The sequence below is a fragment of the Salmo salar genome, chromosome 14 (assembly GCF_965601325.2).
Source record: "Salmo salar chromosome 14, fSalSal1, whole genome shotgun sequence".
Lineage (NCBI taxonomy): Eukaryota > Metazoa > Chordata > Actinopteri > Salmoniformes > Salmonidae > Salmo > Salmo salar.
Window position 1 is genome coordinate 76367947 of NC_138304.1, and position 17816 is coordinate 76385762.

Consider the following 17816-nt stretch of genomic DNA (forward strand, 5'->3'; position numbering starts at 1 on the left):
AAACCTGATTTAGAAAGGGAATAATGAAAAGTGGAAAAAAGCAGTAGACGTGGCTTCAAGGTTCAGATTTTAATATGAGGGTTCTTGAAAAAAGATATACATTTCTTGATAGAAACGGCACTGTTCATTGGTCCAGACATTTTACAATCTCATGTCATCCATCTCTTATGGTGCTTTAATGGTGACAATGTAGTGAAACAGACATCAGCCTTGTGGCCAGTGTCCAGGTTATTTTGATATTGGGGCACCTGTGAAAACCGAACACTTCAACACTGTACAGAATAGCTCTGTCTTTGGGTACATGATTGTCACAATTCTGATTTGAAGTTGCTCTGCTTTTTTTCTTATTCTATTTACTGTGGGACATACTTAGAGTATGTGTAACTTAATATTTTGGTGTGAGTGACTTGCCCTTCAAACCTTTTGAACTGAAACAGAGTGAGACTTGTCCTATGATTTTGGCTGCTAAACCAAATGTTTTATTATTTTGTGTTGTCGTAAGAATATGTTGTTATTTGAAATGAAATATGTGTTTTTTTTTGTTTTTTTTTTATCCCGGGGAGCCCTTTTTTGTCACATTTATTGGTCCCTCCCGTATGTATGTTTTGTGATTTGTGGGGGGGCCCTGTGTCTTCAGTTTTTTTATGATTGGATGTTTTTTGGATATGTCATTAATTCGTTGTTGCAATTATGTGGCCCTTGTTTAGTGAAATCCATATACGCATTCAATCATCAGGTCTTTTAGAATTCTGTAAGTCATTAATGAACTAAACCACGACACACAGGGGCGCTTCAGGAACAGGTCTTAGACCTGCTTTAAGTCTGTACTGAATATGGCCCAGACCTTTACACCAGGCTTCCCTTTCAACTGCTAGACTGTCACTCATTCATAGACAACTTTGTATGCTGACTGACCTGCTCCATGATTCTGGACCTTTCATTATTTTTCCCTTCTACATTTCAACTTTCAAAACCTAATGCTGTCAAAAGGATAGGATTCTGTTTTTGGGGGTCATAACGAGATCCTCACCACCTCTGCAATTCACAATGGACTTAAAATCCCCCCAAAAATGTGTGGGGAGTAAAATTCTACTTACTTTCTTTGGATCTTTTTCACTGATTGTCAATCCGCCACACTTCTTGCTTAGTTCTACCATTGTAGCTAGCTGCCAGTCCATTTTGGTTCAAACCAATAAACATGTTGATTACGAAATGAGTCCACCTGCCTGTCATGTTTAAATGTCTATGTGCCTGTGATTATGTGGACTTATGTCAACCCCACCAGGAGTGCCTTTCCTTATAGAATGTGCACCTTCCCCTCTTATCGTTCCACCTGGACATTAACGTTCATCCCACAGCTGCCACCAAATGTAAGATAGGGGGAGGGGGTACGCGAAGACCTGCATCTTTTACTGAAGAGTCCAATATCCGACAGTGTCACTGTTGACTTGTGGAAAATATGTTTGTAGATTCCTGTCAAAGCATTTTCTTATTTATCCTGGGAATGGGTAAATCATAAGTGATTTTAATGGGTTAATAAATTAGCTCTTCAGTGTATTTATGACAGCCATTTTTTATTTCACAATGATGTATGGTTAACTGTTGTGTCCTGTTCTGGCCACTAGATATTAGCCATAATACATTGTAATTCCTTCCTGATATGACTTTTGGATTGAGGCATGGAACTGTGTGTCTATATAGTTTTAATGCTGCACAATAACCGGTGGAGATCAAACACGCTCTTCTATTTTAAACATCCCATTAATGCTAGCCGTGTGTTCCGTAGCCGTATCATTTAAGACCTCTGCTGACTTACTATAGAAATACATTTAGAACATATGGATCATTGAGAACATTCCACCCTGGAATAACTGACATCATGCTTTATGACATGTTACCTACTACCATTGTTCTCTGAATGCAACGTTCCAATAACATTTTCAACCATGGGCGGGAACAAATCGAAAAAGGTATCATTATTGAAGTGCCAAGACCTGTTGGTGATTATTATTTTTTTATTTTACCTTCATTTATACAGGTTTTTTCTCATTGAGATATCTCTTTTCCAAGAGAGACCTGGTCCATAGCAGCAGGGGCAACAATGTTTCAGACAAAACAACTTACATACACTAACACATAAAAAAAAACTATATACACACATACAGTACAACAATTACATATTTCATTAAAAACACAAACATCTTGACTAAAAACAGCTGGCCTAAAAACAATTACACTCTTCTATGATATATATATACATTAATAACATTTTTGAGTAATATTAGTACCCTAATTAACAAAATAAATGAAGGTTGATGTCGCTCAAAGACCTGTGGTTATCAATCTGTCATCCAAAGGTATTTTTGAAAAGTGAAGTTTATGCTTATGGTAGGTATGTTATTTTGTAGGGTAGACTTTTATTAAATGTGTGTAATGATACTAAGAGCAAGGGTACAGACAGCAACAGTACAGCTACTGAGGACGCCAGGTAACACATCTACAGTACAGACAATCAGTAATTCTAATTCTGTGCTCAGTTTTACTATGGCTCCACTTTACTATACAGTTGGGTTGTATCTTCACAGAGATGTTGAGGCAGTGGAGGTCAATGAGACGGGAATGAGCTCTGAGGTAAAACAAGCTGCAAACATGAAGATACTGTAAATCATTGACCGTGGCCAGGTATTGTTTGAGGCCACTAATCTCCAAAAATCTTTTGACCTATTTACTTGCAGCCAACCAGGGCAACCCCATCTGATGCAACTGAGCAAGGTGGTCACAGTCCAACCTCTCGACCTGCGACGAAGACAAGTTAAAATGCTCCACTCAAAAAAGTTATGGGACAATGTAAAGTCCTTGGAGAATAAGAGCACCTCCTCCCAGCTGCCCACTGCACTGAGGATAGGAAACTCTGTCACCACCGATAAATCCACTATAATTGAGAATTTCAATAAGCATTTTTCTACGGCTGGCCATGCTTTCCACCTGGCTACCCCTACCCCGGTCAACAGCACTGCACCCCCCACAGCAACTCGCCCAAGCCTTCCCCATTTCTCCTTCTCCCAAATCCAGTCAGCTGATGTTCTGAAAGAGCTGCAAAATCTGGAGCCCTACAAATCAGCCGGGCTAGACAATCTGGACCCTTTCTTTCTAAAATGATCTGCCGAAATTGTTGCAACCCCTATTACTAGCCTGTTCAACCTCTTGTGTCAAGCCAACAAACAGATTACTGACCATTTCAAATCCCACCGCACCTTCTACGCTATGGAATCTGGTTTCAGAGCTGGTCATGGGTGCACCTCAGCCACGCTCAAGGTCCTAAACGATATCTTAACCGCCATCGATAAGAAACAATACTGTGCAGCCGTGTTCATTGACCTAGCCAAGGCTTTCCACTCTGTCAATTACCACATCCTCATCGGCTGACTCAACAGCCTTGGTTTCTCAAATGATTTCCTCGCCTGGTTTCACCAACTACTTCTCTGATAGAGTTCAGTGTGTCAAATCGGAGGGCCTGTTGTCCGGGCCTCTGGCAGTCTCTATGGGGGTGCCACAGGGTTCAATTCTTGGGCCGACTCTTTTCTCTGTATGCATCAATGATGTCGCTCTTGTTGCTGGTGAGTCGCTGATCCACCTCTATGCAGGCGACACCATTCTGTATACTTCTGGCCCTTCTTTGAACACTTAACTACCCTCCAGACGAGCTTCAATGCCATACAACTCTCCTTCCGTGGCCTCCAACTGCTCTTAAATACAAGCATCACTACTCTGGACGGTTCTGACTTAGAATATGTGGACAACTACAAATACCTAGGTGTCTGGTTAGACTGTAAACTCTCCTTCCAGACTCACATCAAACATCTCCAATCCAAAGTTAAATCTATAATTGGCTTCCTATTTCGCAACAAAGCATCTTTCACTCATGCTGCCAAACATACCCTCGTAAAACTGACCATCCTACCGATCCTCGACGATGTAATTTACAAAATAGCCTCCAATACCCTACTCAATAAATTGGATGCAGTCTATCACAGTGCCATCCGTTTTGTCACCAAAGCCCCATATACTACCCACCACTGCGACCTGTATGCTCTCGTTGGCTGGCCCTCGCTTCATACTCGTCGCCAAACCCACCGGCTCCAGGTCATCTACAAGACCCTGCTAGGTAAAGTTCCCCCTTTATTTCAGCTCGCTGGTCACTATAGCAGCACCCACCTGTAGCACGTGCTCCAGCAGGTATATCTCTCTGGTCACCCCCAAAGCCAATTCCTCTGTCGGCCGCCTCTCCTTCCAGTTCTCTGCTGCCAATGACTGGAACGAACTACAAAAATATCTGAAACTGGAAACACATCTCCCTCACTAGCTTTAAGCACCAGCTGTCAGAGCAGCTCACAGATTACTGCACCTGTAGATAGTTTGGGCTAAATTTTAGATGGGCTATCTACCTCTTCCCCAACAGTATTTATTTATTTATTTTGCTCCTTTGCACCCCATTATTTCTATTTCTACTTTGCACTTTCTTCCACTACAAATCTACCATTCCAGTGTTTTACTTGCTATATTGTATTTATTTCGCAACCATGGCCTTTTTTGCCTTTACCTCCCTTATCTCACCTCATTTGCTCACTTTGTATATAGACATATTTTTTTACTATATTATTGACTGTATGTTTGTTTTACTCCATGTGTAACTCTGTGTTGTTGTATGTGTCAAACTGCTTGCTTTATCTTGGCCAGGTCGCAATTGTAAATGAGAACTTGTTCTCAATTTGCCTACCTGGTTAAATAAAGGTGAAATAAAAAAATTAAATAAAATATAGCAGAGAGAACTGTCCTAATCGTTCGTGGAAAGGTCGACTTGGCACTGACCCATTGTAAGTCGGAAAGGGTCACCGTAGACTTCTGGAACTTCAGCAACAACAATCGGAGAGATCACAAAAAGTTGTCGGACTGCCACGCTGAGGAATACGAGTTGATTGCCACCCATCTGACGGGGGCTGTCATGATGCATTATGGAGTACGGAAATCCACGGTTTTGCGAGACAGTGATTCTGACATTTTCAGGACAATGGGGCTCAACAAGGACGTGCAAACTTCTCATGATATGGGCACAGAGTGCTGTGAACATGACCAAATCAAATTTTATTGGTCACACACACACGGTTAGCAGATGTTAATGCGAGTGTAGCGAAATGCTTGTGCTTCTAGTTCCAACCATGCAGTAATATCTAATAAGTAATCTAACAATTTCGCAACAACTCCCTTATACACACAAGTGTAAGGAATGAATAAGAATATGTACATATAAATGTATGGATGAGCGATGGCCGAACGGCATAGGCAAGATGCAGTAGATGGTATAGAGTACAGTATATACATATGAGATGAGTACTGTAGGGTATGTAAACATTATATAAAGCGGCAATGTTTAAAGTGAATAGGGATACACTTATTACATCCAATTTGTAATTATTAAAGTGGCTAGAGATTTGTATCAGTATGTTGGCAGCAGCCACTCAATGTTAGTGATGGCTGTTTAACAGTCTGATGGCCTTGAGATAGCTGTTTTTCAGTCTCTCGGTCCCAGCTTTGATGCACCTGCACTGACCTCGCCTTCTGGATGATAGCATCAGCCTCTCAGCGCATAGAAACTGCCTGGACAGTAGTCCCAGACAACCCCCCTGTTCAAACAATGAAACGTTGACACATTCTATTGTTTCTAGACAAATAAAAACATATATGGAAACAAGGACTCTTAAAGTTGCAATATGTAACTTTTTGAGTGAGCTGACCAAAGTCGCATAGACATGTGAGTTATAGATCTGTCATTCGTGTTGAAAGCAACTCTAAAAAGCGGTATTTGTGTTCTATGTTCTCTATTTCTATACTTCCCATTCTTAAGTTTCATTGTTGTTTCTTACAGTAATCATCATCATTACAGTAGGACAAACACCAACACAGGTGAGCAGTGACCCATTTCAGCATTATTGGGGTGACATTAGTTGTCTTTCATTACAGAATGTTCCCTATGACATTATACTTTATGACATGTTGCCAACCTGCTCTATGCATGACACAGTCCAAAGAACCACACTTATTTAATCTGAGATGATGGGGAGTAAGAAAATGAAAATGGTATGATAATGATTTAAGAAGTGTGAAAACATGTTAACATGAGCGTTAGAGTATTGTTAGAGGCCTTATAATACTATAGAAAAAAATAATACATGTAGATGTCATTCAAAGGCCTGTGGTTATCAATCCAACTTCAAAATATTTTTTTTACATAGAAAATGTAAGTGAATGCTTATAGTAGGTATGTTAGTAGGGGTAGGCTTGCCGTGTGTGTGGTCCAAACCTTTTTGCGTACAGTTAAAGTGTTGGAATGACAGTCACTGGATCCGGGTTTGAGTAGAGGCTACCCCCTGAATTCACTACAATATACAGTGCCTTCGAAAAGTATTCAGACCCCTTCACTTTTTCCACATTTCGTTAGGTTACAGACTTATTCTAAAATGTATTAAATAGTTTTTGCCCCATATCAATCTACACACAATACCCCATAATGAAAAAGCAAAAACGTTTTATTTTTTATTTTTATGTTTGCTAATTTATATACATAAAAAAAACCCGGGAAAATCACATTTACATAAGTATTCAGACCCTTTACTCAGTACTTTGTTGAAGAACTTTGGCAGCGATTACAGCCTCGAATAATCTTGGGTATGACGCTACAAGCTTGGCACACCTGTATTTGGGGAGCTTCTCCCATTCTTCTCTGCAGATCCTCTCAAACTCTGTCAGGTTGGATGGGGAGTGTTGCTGCACAGCTATTTTCAGGTCTCTCCAGAGATGTTCGATAGGGTTCAAGTCTGGGCTCTGGCTGGGCAACTCAAGGACATTCAGAGACTTGTGCCAAGCCACTCCTGTGTTGTCTTGGTTGTGTGCTTAGGGTCGCTGTCCTTTTGGAAGGTGAACCTTCACCCCAGTCTGAGGTCCTGAGCGCTCTGGAGCAGGTTTTCATCAAGAATCTCTCTGTACTTTTCTCTGTTCATCTTTCCCTCGATCCTCACTAGTCTCCCAGTCCCTGCCACTGAAAAACATCCCCACAGCATGATGCTGCCACCACCATGCTTCACCGTACGGATGGTGCCAGGTTCCCTCCAGACGTGACACTTGGCATTCAGGCCAAAGTGTTCCATCTTGGTTTCATCAGAACAGAGAATCTTGTTTCTCATGGTCTGAGAGTTTTTAGGTGTCTTTTGGCAATCTCCAAGCGGGCTGTCATGTGCCTTTTACTGAGGAGTGGCTTCCGTATGGCCACTCTACCATAAAGACCTAATTAGTGGAGTGCTGTCTTTCTGGAAGGTTCTCCCATCTCCATAGAGGAACTCTAGAGCTCTGTCAGAGTGACCATCAGGTTCTTGGTCACCTCTGTGACCAAGGCCCTTTTCCCCAGATTTCCCAGTTCTAGGGAGAGTCTTGGTGCTTCCAAAGTTATTCCATTTAAGAATGATGGAGGCCACTGTGTTCTTGGAGACCTTCAATGCTGCAGAAATGTTTTGGTACCCTTCCCCAGATCTGTGCCTCGACACAATCCTGTATTAGAGCTCTACGGACAATTCCTTTGACCTCATGGCTTAGTTTTTACTCTTACATGCACTGTCAACTGTGGGACGTTATATAGACAGGTGTGTGCCTTTCCAAATCATGCCCAATCAATTGAATTTACCACAGGTGGACTCCAATGAAGTTGAGGAAACATCTCAAGGATGATCAATGGAAACAGGATGATCCTGAGCTCAATTTCGAGTCTCATAGCAAAGGGTCTGAATACTTATGTAAATAAGTATTCATTATATGGGATTGTATATAGATTGATAAGATTTTTTATTTATTTCATCAATTTTAGAATAAGGCTGTAACATAACAAAATGTGGAAAAGGTCAAGGGGTCTGAATACTTTCCGAATGCACTGTATGCTGGCCCAAAGGTTCCATGGCCACAATAAAACTAAATTAGGATGAGAATGTCATAATAATGTTAGTGCCAAGTTGGAGAATAGTTTGCCTCACTATGGCTTTGGCGCTACTTACACCTACTCAGTCTAATATTTCTCGGCTTAATCTGTGTCAGGGAAACCTGCCCTTATTGTACCACCCTTTACTTACATCTAGTTTTTTTCTCCTGGTGCAATGTATCTAGTGTTGCATCTGTTTTAAATGTTTTATGGTTATATTGTTCGCTTCTTGAGAGTATAGGTTCCTTGTCCTAACACTACATTTAACATATGTTTTTTTGGTAGAGATACATCTATAATTTGATTTATACTATCTACTTTTGTTTTATCTCTGTCAGTGTGACATCGAGTGGCCCTTTTGTGTACTTCAATTATCCATTGCTGTCTGATTATCTCTGCTCTTTGTGTGGCCTTGTCTGCCCACTATTTTTGGGGAGATACACTTGAAAACAAATGGTCAGAAGTGAATACATTGAGTTGCACATTCTACAAGTTATCTTGGCTACTAGGCAATATGTCTACAATAGGAGCATAAGCCTTAAAACAGAAAAACTACCACTGCAGTGCTGTAATATAATGAAATGTGTGTTTTCAAGCAACTATATTCATTCTCTAGTATATTTTGTTAATATAATTCATACATTACATCGGTCCAGAAATGATGAGAACACACACACGCACCGGGGTCTGGATTTTCCCGCCTCATCATCAGCTCTCACCATTGAACACACACCCTTCTTTTATGGTCTACAAAAATAATTTTGGGGCAGATAGAATATCAGTTTTGCTTTTACTATATTGTATTGACAAGGGAGACCTGGTCAGTGATCCTCAACCTGCCATCCTCAGGCTTTGAGAATGCACGCCTACATTGTCCATACCTTTTATGTGTAAGTGCACCCGCTCATCTGTTTGTTGGTTGTGCCTGTAGGTTTGTAGCCCGGCTGACGCGACCCACGTGACCACACAGCGAGGAAGAGCAGTGACTCACTGGTCTGGACAGGAGGCTGTTTGTCAATGCAACATTTGATTGGTTCTTTCGTTTTTTTCCTGGGTAGTTGAGACCTGTCATCTGACCTGTTGTAATGGCAGGGGGCAGCACTCAGTGTGTGTGTGACTCTGCCTGTGTGTTTGAGTGAGAGAGACACTTAGGAGAACCATCCAGTAAAAGCACAGTCCCCTTCATTATGAACACATTGTTTCAACAACATCAAAACAGCCTTTCTGGACTCTGAAGTCAGGAGGACTTTGAGATTAGGTGTTAGTCAGACTAGTAGGTTCGGGCCTTTGGCTATGAATCTCTTTCACTCTACTCCGTAATCATGCAGAGCTGCAGCAAACCTCTCACATTAGACCCCTTTGGAAAAGGCCCAGTAAGACAGTGTAATGGCAATTTATTTAGGTTATATACTGAACAAAAATATAAACGCAATATGTAAAGTGTTAGTCCCATGTTTCATGAGCTGAAATAAAATATCCCAGAAATGTTCCATATGCACAAAAAGCTTCTTTCTCTTAAATTATGTATACACATTTGTTTACATCTCTGCTAGTGAGCATTTCTCATTTGCCAAGATAATCCATCCACCTGACAGGTGTGGCATATCAAGAAGTTAATTAAACAGCATGATCCTTATCACAGGTAACCTTGTGCTGGGGAAAATAAAAGGCCACTCTAAAATGTGCAGTAATGTCACACAACACAATGCCACAGGTGTCTGAAGTTTTGAGGGAGCGTGCAATTGGCATGCTGACTGCAGGAATGTCCACCAGAGCTGTTTCCAGATAATTTAATGTTTATTTCTCTACCATAAACTGCCTCCGACATCATTTTGGAGAATTTGGCAATAAGCCCAACCTGCCTCACAACCGCAGACCACGTGTAACCACGCCAGCCCAGGACCTCCACATCCGGCTTCTTCACCTGCGGGATCGTCTGAGACCAGCCATCCGGATGGCTGATGAAACAGGAGTATTTCTGTCTGTAATAAAGCCCTTTTGAGGGGAAAAAGTCATTCTGATTGGGTGCGCCTGGCTCCCCAGTAGGTGGGCCTGGCTCCCAAGTGGGTAGACCTATGTGCCCCTGCCCAGTCAATGAAATCTATAGATTAGGGCCTAATTTATTTATTTAAATTGACACATTTGCTGATTTGAACCGTAACTCAGTAAAATCATTGAAATCGTTGCATGTTGCATTTATATTTTTGTTCAGTATAATGTATTGTGTATGGTTGCTAGTGGCCTACAGGATTAGTATGCCTTTGAGGTTAAGGCAAACCAGCTCTAAAGAACAAAGGTTGGGCCTCTCTAATCCCCAATTAATTTGAACTTTACCCGGCCAATTCTGTTACTGAAGGTGGTAGCACTTTACTGTACATACACTACAAGCAGGTGAGTGCTGATGTCGCCCGGTGATAACCAGTGCCCACTTTACCAAATGCAGGGGCGCAAAATATTTAGATTGTCCATGCCCAGCACGCCTCTCCAGGATGCTGTTGGAGACGTATTAATGAGGAGAGAGAGTGCAAGAGAATTCAACTAAAAAGGCAAGCGGGCAGACATCAGTTTTGGTGGGGGGAAAAAAAGAAAGTGGGATGCATGCCAGCAAAGCCACTACACAACACTAAAATTGCACTATAACGGTGCCCACAAACTGTTAGGGCCTATATTTTTATTTTAACCTTTATTTTACTAGGCAAGTCAGGTAAGAACAAATTCTTATTTACAATGACAGCCTACCCCGGACGACACTGGGCCAATTGTGCGCCACCCAATCACGGCCAGATGTGATACAGCCTGGATTTGAACCAGGGACTGTAGTGACACCTCTTGCACTGAGATGTAGTGCTTTAGACCGCTGCGCCACCCGGGAGCCCTCCATAAAGCTCTCCCAACAGCAGAACCCCAATAGCAGTCCCAACACCTTACCACTGCTACACCTGGCTATCAGCGGAGCCTTATCTGGCAGCGAAACAGTTCATTCAGCCTCATTTACTGCCTTTTAAAAAAACATAGCTGATATGGCTGACTTGCTTAAACAAATGTGGTTTCTACTGACAATTGAGATGTACAAACTATGACATAAAGGGACGACAAGCGGATAAGAGGCAATCCGTAATTTCTATTAACACTTCGATCACACCGACAACGTCATTGCATTTTAGTACACCAGAATTACATTCATTTCCGATGAAACGCTGTGTTTGCCTTGCAGCATTGCGTTGCAGAGGCAGTTGCAGAGGCAGTCGCTGTCACGGGCTGGCTCGAGGAACAACAGGAGAGGTAGAGTCAGGCGCAGGAGACAGAGAGAGTTCGTGACCACACTTCTTTATTTGAAGTACTGTACGCGGTCGATACGGTATAGGGGCGCAGCCCTGAAAGATTCTGCGGTGGTGTACACAAAATAAAGAAACCACTGGCAGAAGGGAAAACTCAATACACGTTCTGACGAACACACAAAACCCGGACAAGCAACACAATCACGTACAACCACATACATCCTACGCTAACCTAAATAACCCCCCCTTACTAATTACTAACCCAAAACAGGTGCGTGCCTACCTAGACCTAACCAAACGAAAGTGAAACAAAAAGGGATCGATGGCAGCTAGTAGGCCGGCGACGACGACCGCCGAGCTCCGCCCGGCCGAGGAGGGGCGCCACCATCCGTCACTCTCGTGACAGTACTCCCCCCTTGACGCGCGGCTCCCGCAGCGCGCCGACGCCGGCCTCGAGGACGCCCCGGAGGGCGAGGCGCAGGGCGATCCGGATGGAGGCTGTGGAACTCCCGGATGAGCGCTGGGTCCAGTATGTCCTCCACCGGTACCCAGCACCTCTCCTCCGGGCCGTACCCCTCCCAGTCCACGAGGTACTGCAGGCCCCTCGCCCGGCGTCTGGAGTCCAAGATGGACCGGACTGTGTACGCCGGGGGCCCCCCGATGTCCAGGGGGGGTGGAGGGACCTCCCGTACCTCATTTTCCTGCAGCGGACCAGCTACCACCGGCCTGAGGAGAGACACATGAAACGAGGGGTTAATGCGATAATAAGAAGGAAGTTGTAATCTGTAACACACCTCGTTTATTCTCCTCAGGACTTTAAATGGCCCCAACAAACCGCGGACCCAGCTTCCGGCAGGGCAGGCGGAGGGGCAGGTTCCGGGTCGAGAGCCAGACTCTCTCCCCTGCGGTGAACACGGGGGCCTCGCTGCGGTGCCGGTCAGCGCTCGCTTTTTGTCGTACCCTGGTTCGTTCCAGGGATTCCTGCACAGCGTTCCAGGTCTCCCTTGAGCACTGAACCCATTCCTCCACCGCAGGGGCCTCCGTCTGGCTCTGATGCCATGGCCCCAGGACCGGCTGATAACCCAACACACATTGGAATGGTGATATGTTGGTGGAGGAGTGGCGCAAAGAGTTCTGAGCCATTTCGGCCCATGGCACGAACCTTGCCCACTCCTCTGGCCGGTCCTGGCAGTAGGACCGCAGGAACCTGCCCACCTCCTGGTTTACCCTTTCCACCTGCCCATTACTTTCGGGGTGAAACCCCGAGGTCAGACTGACCGAAACCCCCAGTCGCTCCATAAACGCCCGCCACACTCGGGACGTGAACTGGGGGCCTCGATCTGAGACGATATCCTCGGGCACCCCGTAGTGCCGGAAGACGTGGGTGAATAAGGCTTCCGCGGTCTGTAGGGCCGTAGGAAGACCGGGTAACGGAAGCAGACGGCAGGACTTAGAAAACCGGTCCACAACGACCAGGATCATAGTGTTGCCCTGAGACGGCGGGAGATCGGTCAAGAAATCCACCGCCAGGTGGGACCATGGTCGTTGTGGAACCGGGAGGGGTTGTAATTTCCCTCTAGGCAAGTGCCTGGGAGCCTTACTCTGAGCGCACACCGAACAGGAGGAGACATAGTGCCTCACGTCCCTCACCAAGGTGGGCCACCAGTATCTCCCACTAAGACCACGCACCGTCCGCTCAACCCCTGGGTGACCCGAGGAGGGAAGCGTGTGAGCCCACCGAATCAGCCGATCGCGAACATCGAGCGGAACGTACTTACGACCCACTGGACACTGCGGAGGAGTAGGCTCCGTCCGTAACGCCCGCTCGATGTCCGCGTCCACCTCCCAGACCACCGGTGCCACCAGGCAGGAGGCTGGAAGTATGGGCGTGGGATCGGTGGACCGTTCCTCGGCGTCATGGAGACGAGACAGTGCGTCGGCCTTAGTGTTCCGGGAACCTGGGATATACGAGATGTTAAACCAAAATCTCGTAAAGAACATCGCCCACCTGGCTTGACGCGGGTTCAGTCTCCTCGACGCCCGGATGTACTCCAGATTGCGATGGTCAGTCCAGATGAGACAAGGGTGACGTGCCCCCTCAAGCCAATGTCTCCACACCTTCAGGGCTCTGACCACAGCCAACAGCTCCCTGTCCCCCACATCATAGTTACGCTCCGCCGGACTCAACTTCCTAGAGAAGAAGGCGCAGGGGCGGAGCTTTGGGGGGGCGCCCGAGCGCTGGGACAGCACGGCTCCTACCCCAGCCTCGGACGCGTCCACCTCCACTATGAAGGGCAAAGAGGGGTCCGGGTGCGCCAGCACCGGAGCGTCGGTGAACAAAACCTTCAGACGACTAAAGGCCCTGTCCGCCTCCGCGGACCACTGCAACCGCACCGGGCCCCCCTTCAACAGTGAGGTAATGGGAGCCGCCACCTGCCCAAAGCCCCGGATAAACCTCCGGTAGTAATTGGCAAATCCCAAAAACCGCTGCACCTCCTTCACCGTGGTGGGAGTCGGCCAATTACGCACGGCTGAAACGCGGTCACATTCCATCACTACCCCTGATGAGGAAATGCGATACCCCAAGAAAGAGACGGCTGGTTTGGAAAACTCACATTTCTCAGCCTTGACGTATAGGTCATGCTCCACCAGTCGCCCAAGCACTTTACGCACCAGAGACACATGCTCGGCGCGTGTAGTGGAGTAGACCAGAATGTCATCGATGTACACCACTACACCCTGACCGAGCAGGTCCCGGAGAATCTCGTCCACAAAGGATTGAAAGACTGCGGGAGCATTCTTTAACCCATACGGCATGACGAGGTACTCATAATGGCCAGATGTGGTACTAAATGCCGTTTTCCACTCGTCCCCTCCTCGGATACGCACCAGATTATATGCGCTCCTGAGATCCAATTTCGTGAAGAAGCGCGCCCCGTGAAATGACTCCATCGTCGAGGCGATGAGAGGTAGTGGGTAACTGAAACCCACTGTGATGGCATTTAGACCTCTATAGTCAATGCACGGGCGCAGACCTCCCTCCTTCTTCTTCACGAAAAAGAAGCTCGAGGAGACGGGTGAGTGAGATGGCCGAATGTATCCCTGCCTCAAGGACTCAGTGACGTATGTCTCCATAGCCGCTGTTTCCTCCTGAGACAGGGGATAAACGTGACTACGAGGAAGGGCAGCGCCCACCTGGAGGTTTATCGCACAGTCTCCTCGTCGATGAGGTGGTAATTGGGTCGCCTTCGTTTTACTGAAGGCGATAGCCAAATCGGCATACACTGAGGGAATGTGCACGGTGGATACTGGGTCTGGACTCTCCACCGTAGTCGCACCGATGGAAACTCCTATGCACCTGCCCGAGCACTCATTTGACCACCCCTTAAGAGCCCTCTGTCCCCACGAAATCTTAGGGTTGTGAGTGGCTAGCCAGGGAATCCCTAGAACCACTGGAAATGCTGGGGAATCGATGAGGAAAAGACTAATCCGCTCCTCATGACCCCCCCGCATTACCATGACCAGAGGCACAGTGACCTCCCTGACCAGCCCTGACCCTAGTGGTCGACTGTCTAGGGCGTGCACGGGGAAGGGTTGGTCCAACTGGACCAGGGGAATCCCTAACTTAGCCGCGACCCCACGGTCCATAAAACTCCCTGCTGCGCCTGAATCGACTAGCGCCTTAAACCGGGAGTGAGGGGAGAAACAAGGAAAGGACACTGACACATACATGTGACGGACAGGGGGGTCTGGGTGAGGCTGGTGCTGACTCACCTGAGGTGTCAAAGGAGCGCTCTGCCTGCCTTCTGGACTCCTAGGGGAGTCTCCCCAGCACCGGTCCACAGTGTGCCCTCTGCGACCACATGAGGTGCAGGAGCGACCTCCCCCTCCAGTCTTCCTGGCTGCTGCCCCCCCTATCTCCATAGGCGTGGGAGCAGGAGGGCTGGAGGGTGGAATGAGCAGGGCCCGGGTCGGACGTCCGCGGGCGGCCAGCAGATTGTCCAGTCGGATGGACAGATCCACCAGTTGGTCCAGTGTGTGGGTCGTGTCCCGACAGGCTAATTCCCGGCGGACGTCCTCCCTCAAACTACAACGGTAGTGATCTATAAGGGCCCTCTCATTCCACCCTGCTCCCGCGGCCAGGGTCCGGAACTCGAGCGCGAAGTCCTGCGCGCTCCTCGTCTCCTGCCTCAGGTGAAACAGCCGCTCACCCGCCGCTCTCCCCTCCGGGGGATGATCGAATACTGCCCGAAAGCGGCGGGTGAACTCTGGGTAGTTGTCCCTGGCTGAGTCCGGACTGTCCCACACGGCGTTTGCCCATTCCAGGGCCTTACCCGTGAGGCAGGAGACGAGGACGCTGACGCTCTCCTCCCCCGAGGGAGAGGGACGAACGGTCGCCAGGTATAACTCCAACTGGAGCAAGAAGCCCTTACACCCAGCGGCCGTTCCATCGTACTCCCTGGGGGGAGCGAGTTTCACCCCACTGGTACTGGGTGCTGTGGGGGCTGGTGGGGGCGCAGGCTGTTGGCCTGCCGCGTTCAGGGGGCCGAGAGCGCGTCGGTCCCAGCTCTCCAGGCGCGCCAACACCTGATCCATGGCGTTCCCCAGCCGGTGGAGCAGGGTGGAGTGTTGGTCGACGGTTTCCTCCATGGACATGGCTGGCGCTGAAGCTCCTGCTGACTCCATTTAGGTTGGGTACGTGATTTCTGTCACGGGCTGGCTCGAGGAACAACAGGAGAGGTAGAGTCAGGCGCAGGAGACAGAGAGAGTTCGTGACCACACTTCTTTATTTGAAGTACTGTACGCAGTCGATACGGTATAGGGGCGCAGCCCTGAAAGATTCTGCGGTGGTGTACACAAAATAAAGAAACCACTGGCAGAAGGGAAAACTCAATACACGTTCTGACGAACACACAAAACCCGAACAAGCAACACAATCACGTACAACCACATACATCCTACGCTAACCTAAATAACCCCCCCTTACTAATTACTAACCCAAAACAGGTGCGTGCCTACCTAGACCTAACCAAACGAAAGTGAAACAAAAAGGGATCGATGGCAGCTAGTAGGCCGGCGACGACGACCGCCGAGCTCCGCCCGGCCGAGGAGGGGCGCCACCATCCGTCACTGTCGTGACAGTCGCAGAGCGTTCGGTGTGGTGCATACGTTGGATTTATCGAATATATGCGTCAAACTGTATGCCTAGACGGCTTGAACTTTTGCTGCATACATATGATGATGCTGCATACTATTTTGCACCATGACGGTGTTGGTGTGTTCCAAGTGTAAGACATTAATGAGCGAGCTAGGATGGACGTAGTCAATATATTTATTTGTTCAGCACATTTGAAATGTACAACAACAGATTTCAGAACATGGGCCGTTCTTACAGTGTTCTCCCTGTACACCAAGGCAGAACCGTAGGATAAATAAAAGGGGCATATAAGCAGACAATGAAGACTCTTACAATATTCAATGATTATATTTCTCAAAAACAGGTTATAGGCTACATGTGCACCAACAAGTCAGAACAGTAGGTGAAATTAAGGGATGAAAATAGACCAAATTCTTAGGGTGATGCACAAGGCTTACTAACAGCTTACTACACAACAGTAACTTATTATGACTTTCTTAGCTACAGTATATTACATCATTTATGCAGCAGCATACAAGACATTTTTGGACTCTCCTTGTTGTGCTGTGCTCACTTGAACAGGAAGGTTGAGCGACGTTCCTTCGTGGGCAAATTTTGTCATCAAACTTTGTCATCAAAGTCTGCCATTCTCTGGATTTATAGTGCTTGTAAGACAACTGGGAACTCGAAGAAGGCAAAATTGTTGAATCATGATGATGTCAGTGATCTTCAGGTCGTAGCTCTAGAAAGTTCAAAACATATTTTCCCATGTCGTAGCTCATTTTTTCCCCGAGTTCCCAGTTGTCTTGAACTCACTAAAGTCAGATTTTGCAGTTCTGAGTTAACAGTTCTTTTGAGCACGGCACAAATCATGCTTCATTGACAGCATGGTCAATGTTGAATGTTTATAATTTTAAACTAGGAAAAGAGACCCTTAATCTTAGACTTGGGACCACACAGCCACTCCACTGAATAGCAGGCTTATGATCTCTTTGCAATGCTTGCAGTTAGCCATGGATTCCTTCCCAACCACTCATTGTTGAATTTGTTGTGTTTATGTTTATGTCCCATGGCCGATGAGCACCGATACGTTTTATCAATAATTTCTCTTCATTATTTCTCTTCATATGACAAGGATTAAAAAGGATTTGCCAGTAGATTGTCGACTTGATTCATGATGATGACTGCAAGCTAAGATTTTGAAAGTATGATGTTGACATGATCAGTCCAATCAAAGCTACTGTACATATAACGTGATTTGAAGTCATTTTATCTGTGGCCAATGACCTTGAGCCTTCTTGGATGGGCACTTCTAATGTAACTCTACGGCAGCACCCAAGGGGCTAGAATTTTTTAAGTCTACCCTTAGACTTGGCGCTGA